Source organism: Henckelia pumila, chromosome 2 (assembly GCF_033568475.1).
Source record: "Henckelia pumila isolate YLH828 chromosome 2, ASM3356847v2, whole genome shotgun sequence".
NCBI lineage: Eukaryota > Viridiplantae > Streptophyta > Magnoliopsida > Lamiales > Gesneriaceae > Henckelia > Henckelia pumila.
The window spans coordinates 75,490,148-75,504,445 of record NC_133121.1 but is presented as its reverse complement, the minus strand read 5'-3'; positions in this window follow the sequence as shown (position 1 = coordinate 75,504,445).

Below are 14,298 nucleotides of genomic sequence, written 5' to 3'. Positions count from 1 at the left end.
AAATGGTATAATGCAATCACATATAACCAACTCTCAGAACATCAATCAATCAATCGATGCCACATCTGTTGAATAATTCTAAAGTCTTAATCCTGACAATAGATTGTAATCATTCCTGTAATTCATCATATCTCTATCTTCTTCACAGATCTGAATCGATAGCTATTATTCACATCTCATACAGTGTATTCCACAAATCTGATTAGTCTATTTGGATTATTTCGTAATCAGAGTTTATGCTGTATTCACAGATTTCAACATATTCAGAACTGTTGATAATCGGTATCATATCAGATAAAATTTCATTCTCGAAATTCAATTCAACTTCTCTGATTATTCTTCCAATTCAAGGATAACATATTGTACTTTTACCTCAAAAAGTACTCAAAGTCTTCGAATCATCTGTATTACAATGTACTAGTAAACCCAATGTTTCAATCTGAGACATTATTTCTTGGCTTACTGTTCGTCTTACAACAAATCTAATCACAATTTAGTGATTTGATCATACAGATAGATTATCGTATACAGTATTTCAAATCAATCTGTTTTTAACTACCACCAGTTTACATCATATAAACGGCTTCATCTTGGTAGTTTCACAAAATATTCAATTAAATCATGATCTCATACAAATTCTGGAATTTCTAAACTATCACTGAATTAATCAGGTCAACGATTTGCAACTTCATCAGAAACTCTTTGTACGTTTAACTTCGAAAACATACTAATTCAGTTCCATCTAGTTGCTCTATCTTCTAATAAAACAATTATTGGATGAATCCCAAATTCATTGTTGTGCATTTTCTTCAAAATCTGATATTTCTTTTCGGACATATCAAGCACAATCAGATAATCAATCATAATAGAATTTATTCATTCTAATCTGAGGCTTCAATTCATATCTTAATCTGGCATTATGTACTGAATTCTCATCGCTTCAGTTACTTTCTGTGTTTATTTCATCCTCTGAACAGTTCTGGCTTACTTCCAATCAAAAATCATTCTGATTGAGGATATATTCATCTGAATATTTAAACCAGAATACACAGAAATCTAAAATCAATTCATCATATGTCTATTCCATTCCTCATTTCTATCTCTAAGTACAGACAATTCATATCATCTAATCCAAAAATTCAGGGATAAAATTAAAATTCTTCTATCAGTTACGAGCCAACAATCTTAAAATACGCTGAAATATCATCAAAGGATCAATAATTCTCAAAATCAAAAGAATAAATCAAGATTGAGAAAATCCCTCAATCAAGGTCATCCAAAAAAAAAAAAAAATCAAATCGTCTGGATAACAAACTCTGCAAAGTGAAAACAACTCACCTGCATCGCATAACTCAGAATGAGTGAATCAACACAGGCTCTAAACGAAAGCAATGTGCCATGAGAGCCAATCAATATTCAATCATTCAAGAATTATATCTCCAGTTGATGTAATTCGATTCAGCATAATCAAAGAAAAGACTCATCTGTAACTGATTTTCATATCATCCTCTATTTTCTAAACCTCAAAATCATTATTTAGTTCATAATCTCATTTCGTCGGTAATTTATCAATTCATCAATTCGTTATTGAATTCCAGTTCGCAACTGAATCTAAAGTCAAAAATATTACCGGAACATCTCTGTGATCTCTATTCATTGGCATACCTATCACTGCTGGTTTAGATCTTGAACATATCTAGTGCATCAAATATACTGATTTCGGAATATTTCTGTAATCAAACATCATATATCAAACCGAAAACATAGAATCTTAATTCGAGATTCTATATCATATCAACTTATTCATATGCACGTTATGTTCTTGCTGATCTAATTTTATCGCTTCTTATCATCAATTCTTCTATTAATCTGTATTCGAATATTGCATCATCATCTATCATGCAACATAAACAGATATTTCAATACGAACAAAAATCATCTTCAGTTTCAGTTCATCGAAGCAATAGTTCCATTCTTCCGTTCAATTCACACAGTCTCTTTTCTGATACAGAGGTGATCATATAATAATCTTTCAGATATCATGAATCTATTGCACCAATATTAAACAGGTCAAAACAAATTAAATCTGTTACCTGAAATTTCATTCTCAGGTGCAATTTCATTCTGATTCTCTGTATACTTCTAGAATAGAAATTGTAGCTACATATGTGTTTTTCTCACACACCGTAGCATCTTTACAATTTCAGTCCTTTTGCTTCATCATTCAGCTTCAGCTCTATTAAACAAGACTATATCTTTCATAACATACTTCAGTCGTCAGCATTTATTCAGACCTATTTTTTGAATTCAAGCCATAACTAAACAACTCAATCTTGAGCTTCAAATCATTTACAATTCAAAGAATTATAATAGGCTTGAAATCTAACAAGAAATTCTTCAATACTCAAAATATTCAACTTCTAAAAGGTATATTTTTTTTTCCTTCTCATCATTTCTATCTGTTGTGGCAACGAAACATTAATAAAACTCTGTTCTAAGCACTTACCAACAAATAAATATACCTCTATTTTGTCAGAATTTCTTCGTCAAAATCTATCAGCTAGTTGCTAGGTCTTGAAGTTTGTTGACAGTCAATCTGATACATCATTCATCGGTATCTTCCAGATATCTGAATATCAGTTCTTCAGAACAACTTCTACCTGCAATATATCTATTCATTCGCTGATATTCTGTTTTGTTCAATCAGAGATATTTCATTCAGCTGAGTAATAATATAGTTCTATTCAATCTGACCATACCATTATGTTCAGTCTGGCCATACAACTCTGTCAGTCTGGGGTGCTTACATCACCCAAAGAACAATATTCTCTTTGATTCTGGGTGCTTACATCACCCGGGGAAATTCATATAATAACATCGATAAGAATTCGAAAATTTACAAATCATTAAATTAATCAATTTAATTTCAAAGGTAGATCAAGAGCACATGCAATTAGTAAATCATCGAATCAAATACTGCATAATCATGCAATACTATAAATGCATATGACTCACTCTACCCCGCTTAGCTTCTATCTCAGTCCAGAACCTATGCTTTGATACCACCTGTTGTGGGGACCTTGGGTTGCTAATCTCATTTTAGGGCAGCTAATGATTAATTAAACAATTAATCAAACAATTAAAGAATAATAAATCAAGAGCAGAAATTTTTTTTTTTTTTTTTAAAAAACCCAAGCCTCGCTCGATCGGTTAAAGTCATCCGATCGAGCGAGCATCAAAACAAAAGTCTCGGGTCTGCAGCACAAATGGCCTCGCTCGATCGGGCAAAAGCTACCGATCGAGCGAGCAATAAAAATCGAATTCTCTGCCCATGAAAAACAGGCCTTGCTCGATCGGTAACTTTTACCCGATCGAGCGAGCCATCTTTTGCTCGAATTCTGCTGCTGATCTATTGCTGTCAAAACTTTAGTACATGGTATATATTCTCATCCAAATCAATTCTAAGCATGTTATAAAATCTGAGAGCATGCATACATTAATATACCAAGTTCCTATCAACAAATCATACAATTTAATACATCCGATAAATAGCATAAAAGACATAAATCAACAAGCTACAGTAACTCTCAAAAGTGAGCTTCTAAACAAGATTTCAATGTCAAGTTCAATGCTATTTAACTACCATTCTTCAACTTAAACCGAGTCCACACTTGCTACATCTCTCTCCCGAGCTATCAATGTTCTCTCACCCAAGCTCCTGCCCCACCTGTTGCAATGCACACATACAAAACAAAGAAACAGCCGGATAAACTCCGGTGAGAAATCATTCTCAGTATAATCGACATATAAATGCGTTGAATAAATTCATATCAACTCTAAACATATCAACTCAAGAATAGAGTAAAAATAACGCATATATTGACTCAAACTTCAAATCAAGACTCAATTTATATAGCGCGCTTATCTCATGAATTGATTCTTATCACTTCATTGCCATCAAGATTCGTAACCGATCTTTGACATGGATATTCATCTAACGAGTTCGTAAACGACTCGCAAATAAGGTTAACCGCAACCTTGGCATAGAATCAACTCAATATACAATCATATCAAAAGCAATAAAGATCCACTACCTGCGATGGATCGAAAATAACATAAGTTCTACCTCAAGAACAAGTACTTAAACAAGTATGTGATTTGTTCGGGATAACTCAAGAATAGTCGTTCTTGTGTTTCACAGTCCCTGACTCGCGATGTCGTCATTATACCTTTCATTCTCGAGTTGAAGATGTTCCACATCTGGATAGGAAGTACAACAACTCCTACAAGAATCTGATCATTCAAACCTCAATCCATCTTCAATCAAATTCACTTCAATCTTGATCATTTCTTCTTCGGTTTCAAGTTGAGGTTCTTGAGTCAATAGTCTCCTATTAAACTCTGAAACATATCATCAAAACATACATATCAATCTTCATTCTATTCAATCATTTCAGAATTGAATCAAAATCATCAATATAGATTAAATCAACATCATTTCAAACTTCAACTTCTTCTTATTCGGTATAACTCGGAGTCTTGCATCTTTCATCTTTCAAATGTGACTGAAACTGAGAAATAAAAATGCTATATCATCGCTAACATTTCACTAACATCTCAATTCAATCTTTGGTTATCAAAACTGATCCTAAAACATCAACCGGCGGCGTAACGATTGAAAATCGGGAACCGACTCGGTATCGAATTCCTTTCTAATCAATTCAGTCATTCGTATCACTTATATCAGCTGAATTCATCATTCAATTCATCATATCAGTAGCTAAATATATCAAATGTAAGCTGGACATCATAACAAGTTCATTCCTTAGTTCATTTTCATTCCAGCTTCGATATCTAATGGCATACGAACTCAAGAACACAAACATCAAGTCATAATCTGATCTTTGCCAAATTTCGTTCTTCAAAACATGCCGAGATAACAAAATAATTACATCAAATCGAAGCCCTTGTCACAAGGATTCCAGAACATCTTTCGGAATTAAAATCAGATGAGCAGATCAAAAGTTACGGGGTTTCAAACAAATCGAATTCAAAAAAAAAAGAGGAGAAGCTCGGCTCCTGTTCTCAATTCTGAATTCCTTCACAAAAATACACGTGACATGCTGATAATCAAGTTAATAATCTGATATGTATTGCATAAATTGCAATTTAGTCCCTCAAGTCTTCAGTAATTGCAATTCAGTCCTCGGCCTTTTTTTTAATTCAATTTCAATCCAAAATAATTTAAAAATATTAGAATTAAAATCGAAACTCTAAATATTCCCAAATTAAATATACTCGGATTAAAATAAATTAAATTCGGATTAATTAAATAATCCCGGTCGTTTGCACTTTAGCCCTTGCAACTTCGATATTTGCAAATCAGTTCCTGATCGGGTTGTATCTTCAAAAATTAATCTTCTTTAATTCCCGAAGCATGGAATTTAATCTTAAATTCCATAAATATTCAAATCGAATATTTATTCTTTTAATTTAAGAATTCTCGGAATTTAATTCTCAAAATCCATAAATTCTCAAATTAAATATTTTCGGCTCAGAAATTAAATCTATAATTTCTTTCAATTCTCAAATCGATATTAACCCATAATATGGAATTTAATTCTCAAATCCCATAATTAATAATTTAATATTTTCTGGCCTTACAACAACACAACTCTCTTGAGATAAAATTCCAAAAATTAACTGCATACGTAGCTATAACTAGATAGGATTCGAATTTCAATCCTCTCGTCTATAGCCCAATTGGAACTTCAATTAAATGAAACCCGCAAACTTAGCTATGAAACAGTTAATAGAATTTCATTCACATTCCAAGCCCGGATGGAATTGGTATTATTTTTATTTGATTTATTTCAAGATTTAACCCCCATTTTATCCGCATACTTAGCCACTAACAAGACGAATAGGATTTCAAACATCTTGCTCGCAACCCGGATGGAGTCGATGTCTCATAACATTGTATAAAAGTTTTTAAAATTGTACCCAAGAGAGTATATGCTATATCAAAAAGATCATAGAGACTCAAGAACTATTAAGCTCCACAAACACCTATTGCCGTGCAATGGTCCAATAGCCATCCACAATATCTAATACATCGCTACAATTTACTGGTTAAACATGCGTGCTTAAAAATATTCAACAAACAACCTACGGTTTCTCAAATCTGATCAAGAGCCAAAATTTTCAAAAATTCATCATTTTTCAACTACCTCATCATAGGCTAAAATCTCATCCCCAATTCATGAATTCGAACAACACAAACTGCAACACAACAAATCACAAACTAAATGCAATAACACAACAAAACAAATGCAACAATATGAATACACCCCCACACTTAAATGAAGAATTTCCCTCAATGCATCAAAACACAAAACACAAACAAAAACAACTAAACACAATGCAATGCAAAAATGTAAAACAAAACTCCCCTGGTTTAAGTGTTTGCACTGTCCTTTTCAACATCTGACAACATCACAGAAGAATCATATTGAAACTTTGACTGCGGATGTGGCGACATTCGGTTTCTGAAAACAACAAAAATAAACGCAAAAATAAAATGAAAGATAAAAATTAAAGAAAAGAAAAAAAAACACTGGGTTGCCTCTCAGTCAGCGCCTATTTTTACAGTCGTCGGCCCGACCTTCAGAAGCAATCCTCAAAGAGCGGCTGACGCCCAAAGTAAATGTCATATGACACCACAAATGGGTCTTTGTTCCAAGTGCCCTCAAGCTTGGCTAGATGTAAAGAGTTAAAGCTCGTCACCTCAACAACACTCCATAGTGGCTGGTAAACATGGGAAGAGAACGTCTCAGTGGGCTCTCGGGCGCCAACATCTTTTGAAACTGGTACTGATGGAAGGAAAAGATCTTGGGGATGTGTGTATGACAATACTATCGATGAGCTCATATCGATAGACTCTTGAACTCCATCATCCGCAAACATGAGTGGTAACATATTTCCATCATACCCTATTTCTTACATAACATCTTCCGACTGTGGTTCAATAAGAAAAGAAGACTCAAACGCCTCTAAATCTTCAGCATGATTTGATTTTCACTCCCAATCCTGGTTCTCTGAGTCATTATCATCGAACCAAATTGGGTTGGTCACTGCTTGAGTATCTTGATCCACTTCATGTTCTCGGTGTTCATGGACGATTGATCCCTTGATATTTTCCATTAGCTCCACAAGATGACATATAGAATTTTTTAGATCTTCTATAGCTGCCTCAGTCGATGCCACAAGCTTGCTCATAATATCTTCTAGCAGATGTAAGACCAATTTAGAACAAATTCCCTCCTCCTTTTGAAACCCGAATGTTTGGTCTATAAAATCCGGGTCTGTAATATGCCAATACCGGTAATAGTCAAAACTGCCATATCATCCAACAGATGCATCAGACTATCATCATCTCGAGAAAATAATGAACTACCGGCTGCGAAAGCTCCTTCAATTACCCATATTCTTGTCACTGCATCCAAACCATCAAGAAAAAATGTAAGGGGAGAATAGTTAGAAAAATCATGGAACCGAAAGATGGTCGCTAAATCCTTGAATCTCTCCCATGCTGCGTAGAAAGGCTCTCTGTGTTGCTGGATAAAACTTGTGAATACTTGTTGATTTGACATCTCAAAGTATTACACCACAAAAATTCTTGCAAAAACAGAAAAAAAAAAATGGTGAAAGAAAAAAAAATAATAAAAACAAAAACACAAATAAATTAAACGCCTTCCCCGGCAATGACGCCAAAATTTGGTAACGCTTAGTCGTGTCGCGCCCAAATTAACCCAACTCAGATTAACTAAATAAAATGTAGTAGCAAGAGTAGGGATCGTTCCCACGAGGAAAGTGAAATTTATTTGTGTTATTAAAAATACTGGAAATAAATAAAAGGGGATTTTAAATTTTAAAAACTACTATGCAAGAATTAAAATAAGTGTGGAGACCCGGGTTGCTAATCTTATTTTGGGGCAAAATATAAATCAACATCATATGTGCAAAGTAAATCAATTAATTAATAACCAGATTTTTTTTTTAAAACAGATTACCATGCGCGCGCGCAAGTCATTCTTCCCGCGACTACTCAATGACTCACGTGCACGCGAGATGGGAACTCGCATGCGCGCGAGCTCTTCTTCCAGCGAGCTATGTGCAGGCACTTGTTATGGAAAATTTGCACTTGCTTACCCAACACAACACTCAGCTTGCTCTGTTGCTATCAAAACCATATTCTATTCTTCACATATCTAGTTCTTGTCAAGCTACAAAATAATATACATGTTATCTAACATCATATTATCATCTCAGAAACATAATATGAAAGCTAACAAGTACTCGACAACAACATACAAAATTCTTGTATCATTTCTAACATGTTTAACCAACTCAAAGTACAAGTCGTTCTGCCAAAACCCGAGTCCTCACATGCTAAGACTCTCTCTCGAGCTACTCCTGTCGCTTTTGACCAGCTCCTGCCCCACCTATTTCCATGCACACATACAAAACAAAGCAATAGCCGGATAACTCCGATGATAATAAAATCCCAGTATAAATAACAAAACATGCAAGATAATAAACATGAATGCAATGCATGTTTCAATGGCAGGCTATCAATTTTGATATCAAACAATATCGGTTCTTGGGATCCCGAGGAAATAAAATCTCAAACTAACACCAACTCACCCAATCGAGGTGAAGTCAAGTATTTTATTTCCTCTGACTTTGGTACAACTATAGTGAGTTTTCTGGCTCTGGAAGAAACTCTACATTCCATGCCACTCAACTACAGCCCTCCAAACGTCATATGCACTCTAGGCCTTTCAGCCCTCTATGTTTTTCAGGTTGGAGTTCAAGATGAATGCAACATATTCTGTATGCATTGAATGCTATAAAACACCTTGAACACTTAATCAGATAAGCAAGAAAAGTAACAAAATCATCTAATCACATAAAGCACATAATCAAACAAGTATGTGATTGACAAGGGAACGCTCGAAAACAATAGCTATTTCGAGTGTTCTATCCCATCTGGATTAACCGTCATTTATACCTTTCAATTTCTAGTCTGAAAGTACTTCAAATCTGAAAATACATCAATGAATTCATATCGAAAGGCTGCTCAACTTTCAACTCAAACTTCAAAGGCAAAAGGCTTCAAACCTTCTTGAACTCTTTGCCGATTAAAGTCCGGAGTCCCGAATTCGAATAATTCAAAACAAGGCTGAAAATGAAGTGATAATAAGCTATCAAATCATCTAACAACTCCATCTAGACATAGCTACTTCAATAGGCTTGAAAGTGTAGCCATTCCGAATTCGACGGCGTAACGACTAAAAACCGAAAACCGAATCAATATCACAATCAATATATCAATCACTTCTCAACATAATTCTCAACATATCATCACACATAACTCGAAAAGCAGCATGGTCAGAAATGATAGGGTTCGACTTTTGCTTTTTAAAATCATATAAAATCTTAATAACAGTCTTTTTCCGAACCGTCTGCGAATACGTAACCGGTACTAGCTCAAGCACATATATAATCAAAAATAATAACAACCCATATTCAGCATAAAAATAAAGTACGAAAGAACTCAATAAAAGTTTTACCAAATCGAAGGTCTCGGAGCAGTGATCGCAGATATATATTTATCTTGAATTTCTGACGGCCGGATCACGCAAAATCGAAGCTTTAAAATCTTGAAAATGGCGTGAAGATGAGAAATCTAATCCCTCTGCCTTTGTGTCGTGTAAGCTGATGGAATAAGGATAAAAAAAATATATATATATAAGCTAATTTGTAGTTTAGTCCCTGAAGTTTTGGCTATTTGCAATTCAATCCCAGGAAAAGCGATTTAATTCAATTTCAATCCTTATTCATTTAAGAATATTAAAATTTAATTCTAAACTCTAAATATTCTCAAATTAAATATTCTTGGATTAAAATTAAATAATCCCGGGCCTTACATTTCTCCCCCACTAAGACATGAGTTCGTCCTAGAAATCATAAGCAAGCTGTATATGCAATCTGTCTACACATAAGATAATGAAATAACATAAAACAGAATAAGAACTCACATCAATGAAACAACTCTGGAAATCTCTGTCTCATATCTGACTCAGTCTCCCAAGTCGCTTTTTCTATACCATGTTGACTCCACTGAACTTTGACTAGCTGAATTGTCTTGTTTATGAGCTGTTTATCTTTACGATCAAGAATCTGAATAGGCTGCTCAAAATAATTGAGAGTCTCGTCAAGTTCAGCTTCATCAGGCTGAAGAATATGGGAAGGATCAGGTTGATACTTCCGCAGCATAGAGACGTGGAATACATCATGAATACCAGACAAAGATGGAGGAAGAGCGAGTCGATAAGCAAGATCGCCTATCTTTTCGATAATCTCATATGGACCGATAAAACGCGGAGATAACTTTCCTCTCTTGCCAAATTTGACTATACCTCTAAATGGAGAAATCTTCAAGAAAACTCTGTCTCCCTGATCAAAAATAGAGGTCGTCGTCTGATATTCGCATATTTTGCTTGTCTGTCTTGAGCTGTTTTCATTGTTTTCTGAATCAATTTCACTTTTTCAGTAATTTCACGGATCATATCAGGCCCAAAATCTGGTACGTCTTAGATATCATCCCAATATAACGGTGATCTACATTTCTTTCTGTACAATGCTTCAAAAGGAGTCATCTCAATGCTAGTCTGATAGCTATTATTATAAGAAAATTCTGCAAGTGGTAAGGAATCTTGCCAACTAGTACTAAAGTCTAGTACTACAGCTCGCAACATATCCTCAAGTGTCTGGATAGTTCGCTCTAACTGTCCGTCTATTTGAGGATGATATGCAGTACTCAAATGCAATTGAGTACCAAGAGCTTGTTTCAAGCTATGCCAAAAGTATGATGTAAATCTAGGGTCTCGATCTGAAATGATAGATTTAGGCACACCATGTAATCTTACTACTTCTCTGACGTAGATCTCTGCCATCTGATCATGTCTGTACGTCATCTTGTACGGAATGAAACATGCTGATTTCGTCAAACGATCAATAATCACCCAAATGGCATTGCACCCTCTGGATGAACGTGGTAGCTCTGGATGAACGTGGTAGCTGTGTGACAAAATCCATGGAAATGTGATCCCATTTCCATTCTGGAAATGATAAAATCTGCAATAAACCACCTGGCTTCTTTCGTTCAGCTTTCACCTGTTGGAAATTCAAACATCTGGATAAAAATTCAGTCACATCTGACTTCATCTGTTTCCACCAATACTGCATTTTCAGATCATTATACATTTTTTTGCCACAAGGATGAATACTGAATCGACTGCTGTGAGCCTCTTTCAATATCTGCTGTTTCAAGTCTGAAACATCTAGAACAACCAATCTGTTATTCACATAAACACATCATCAGCACTAACCTGATATTCAGATTGATGTCCAGATCTGACAATCGCAATCGATTTCTTAATATTCGGATCTACTTTCTGTGCTTCTTTAATCCTCATCAAAAGTTCTGGCTCAGCTTTCATAGCACAAACACGGATAGGCTGTATATCTGTTTCAAATAATAATCTAGAAATACAAAAATCTTCCACTAAATGAGATAAACCTATAGTAGATAAGGATAATGAACATACCTTTCTACTCAAGACATCTGCAGCTGCATTGGATTTTCCTAGATAATATTTGATCTCGCAATCGAAATCTTTCAGTAAATCTAGTCATCGACGCTGTCTCATATTCAATTCTGACTGCGAAAACAGATATTTTAAGCTTTTATGATCAGAAAAGATTTCAAACTTATCACCAGAAAGATAATGTCATCATATCTTCAATGCAAAGACGATAGCGGCAAGCTCCAAATCATGGATAGGATACCGAGTCTCGTGTGGCTTCAACTGTCTCGAGGCATAAGTGATAACATGACCTCGCTGCATAAGCAAACAACCCAGACCCTTGTGAGAAGCATCACAATATACAACAAAATCACACGTACCTGATGGAATCGTCAAGACAGCTGCACTTGTAAGCCTCTTCTTCAACTCAAAGAAACTAGCTTCACAAGCTTCAGTCCATACATACGACTTATTTTCCTGAGTCAATTGCGTAATAGGCTTGGCAATGCTGGAAAAAACTCGAATAAATCTGCGATAGTATCCTGCTAAGCCCATAAAACTCCATATTTCTGGCACTGATGTAGGTCTAGGCCAATTAAGTACAACCTCTACCTTGCTTGGATCCACTGAAATACCATCACCTGAAATAATATGCCCAAGAAACACAACTTTCTGCAACCAAAACTCACATTTCGATAACTTGGCATATAATTTTTTAGTTCTCAAAGTCTGTAAGATGATTCTGAGATGTTCAGCATGATTATGCACATTCTTGTAATATATCAAGATATCATGGATAAAAATAATGACAAAGTCATCCAAGTATTTCCGAAATATTCTATTCATCAATCCCATAAATACTGCAGAAGCATTGGTTAAACCAAAAGGCATGACAATAAATTCATAATGGCCATACCTTGTTCTGAAAGCAGTTTTAGAGATATCTTCATCTCGTACTCTCAGCTGATGATATCCGGATTGCAAATCAATCTTAGAATAGATAGCCGAACCCTGTAGCTGATCAAACAAATCATCTATTCTAGGCAGTGGATATTTATTCTTTATCGTTACCTTGTTCAGTTGAAGATAATCAATACATAACCACATTGCACCATCTTTATTTCGTACAAAAAGTACCGGAGCGCCCCAAGGTGTAACGCTCGGCCTAATGTACCCTTTGGCCAACAAATCTTCCAACTGATCCTTCAACTCCTTCAATTCAATAGGTGTCATTCTGTAAGGAGCTTTGGATTTTGGTTGCGTACCTGGAATTAACTCAATGCTGAAATCTATTTCTCGAACTGGAGGTAAACCAGGAATTTCATCAGGGAATACATCAACAAATTCATGTACCACTGGGATATCTCTCACTGCTGGACTGGATTTCAATACATCGACTGCATAAATCAGAAATCCCTCTGCACCTTTCTGCAATAGACGGGTCATAGATAACATATATATCAAAGGGATCTTGGCTAGAGAACCCTTACTATAGAATTTCCATTCAGCTGCCATATCTGGTCTAAATCTGACCACTTTATGGAAACAATCTACAGTCACCCTGTACTTGGTTAACATATCTATACCGATAATTCAATCAAAATATGATAATCCAAGTACTATACAATCCAAATCAATCACATTCCAGTCATAGTGTAAGGTACAATTTCGAATCATTCTAACAGAGACAATACCTTCACCCAAAGGTGAAGAAATAGACACAACAGTAGGCAATGAATAAGACGATAAATAATGCATCATAACGAATTTTTCAGATATGAATGTATGTGATGCACCTGTATCTATCAAACATAAGCAGGATAACCAAAGATTAAATAGTTACCTGCTATAAAATTGTCAAGTGCTGCCTGAGTTTGCTCCTCAGTCAATGCAAACACTTGTTCCTGTTGCCTCGGAGGTTGAGTCACCATCTTGCTTCCTCTTGATCTGGTTTGTTGTTGAGGCTGAAATGAATGCACTGATTGTCTTTCTATCTGAGGTACTGGTTGAGAATAACTTGCACCAGATTTACGTTCTGTTGTTCTTTGAGGACATACCTTGGCATAATGACCTGGTTGGTGACAGATATTACAATTTCCTGACACACCTCTGCACTGATCAGTAGCATGTCGTCCTCCACACTTGCCATAATAAACCCCTGCATCACTAGATCTATGCCCTGTACCAAACAGCCTTTGTCCACTTGAACTGGAGGAACTACTGCCTGACTTCTTAAACTATTTACCTTTTGGCCTGAATCTAGAATCCTTTCTGCCACTGTTTCCTCCCTCAAATCTGGGAGATGGTTGCTGAAACTGTGGCAAATTCTGTGGCACTGATGCTGATACAGGCTGTGGAGATGGCTGTGGAATAAACGGTGCTCCTCTTTGTCGCAATAAACCTGCTTATGCTCCCTTAGCTTTATTCAATGCGTAAGCAAAGTTATTGGGTCGTCCACTGTTCACCAGAGTAAACACATCTGGATTGAGGCCATTAATAAATTGGTCTGTCATAGCTTCATCATTCACTGCTATATGTGAAGCAAACTTTAAAAGACTTGAAAATTTGGCCACATATTCTTCAATGTTCAAGTTGCCTTGCCTCAAATTGGCAAATTTAGCACCTTTATCTTTCTTGTAAGAGA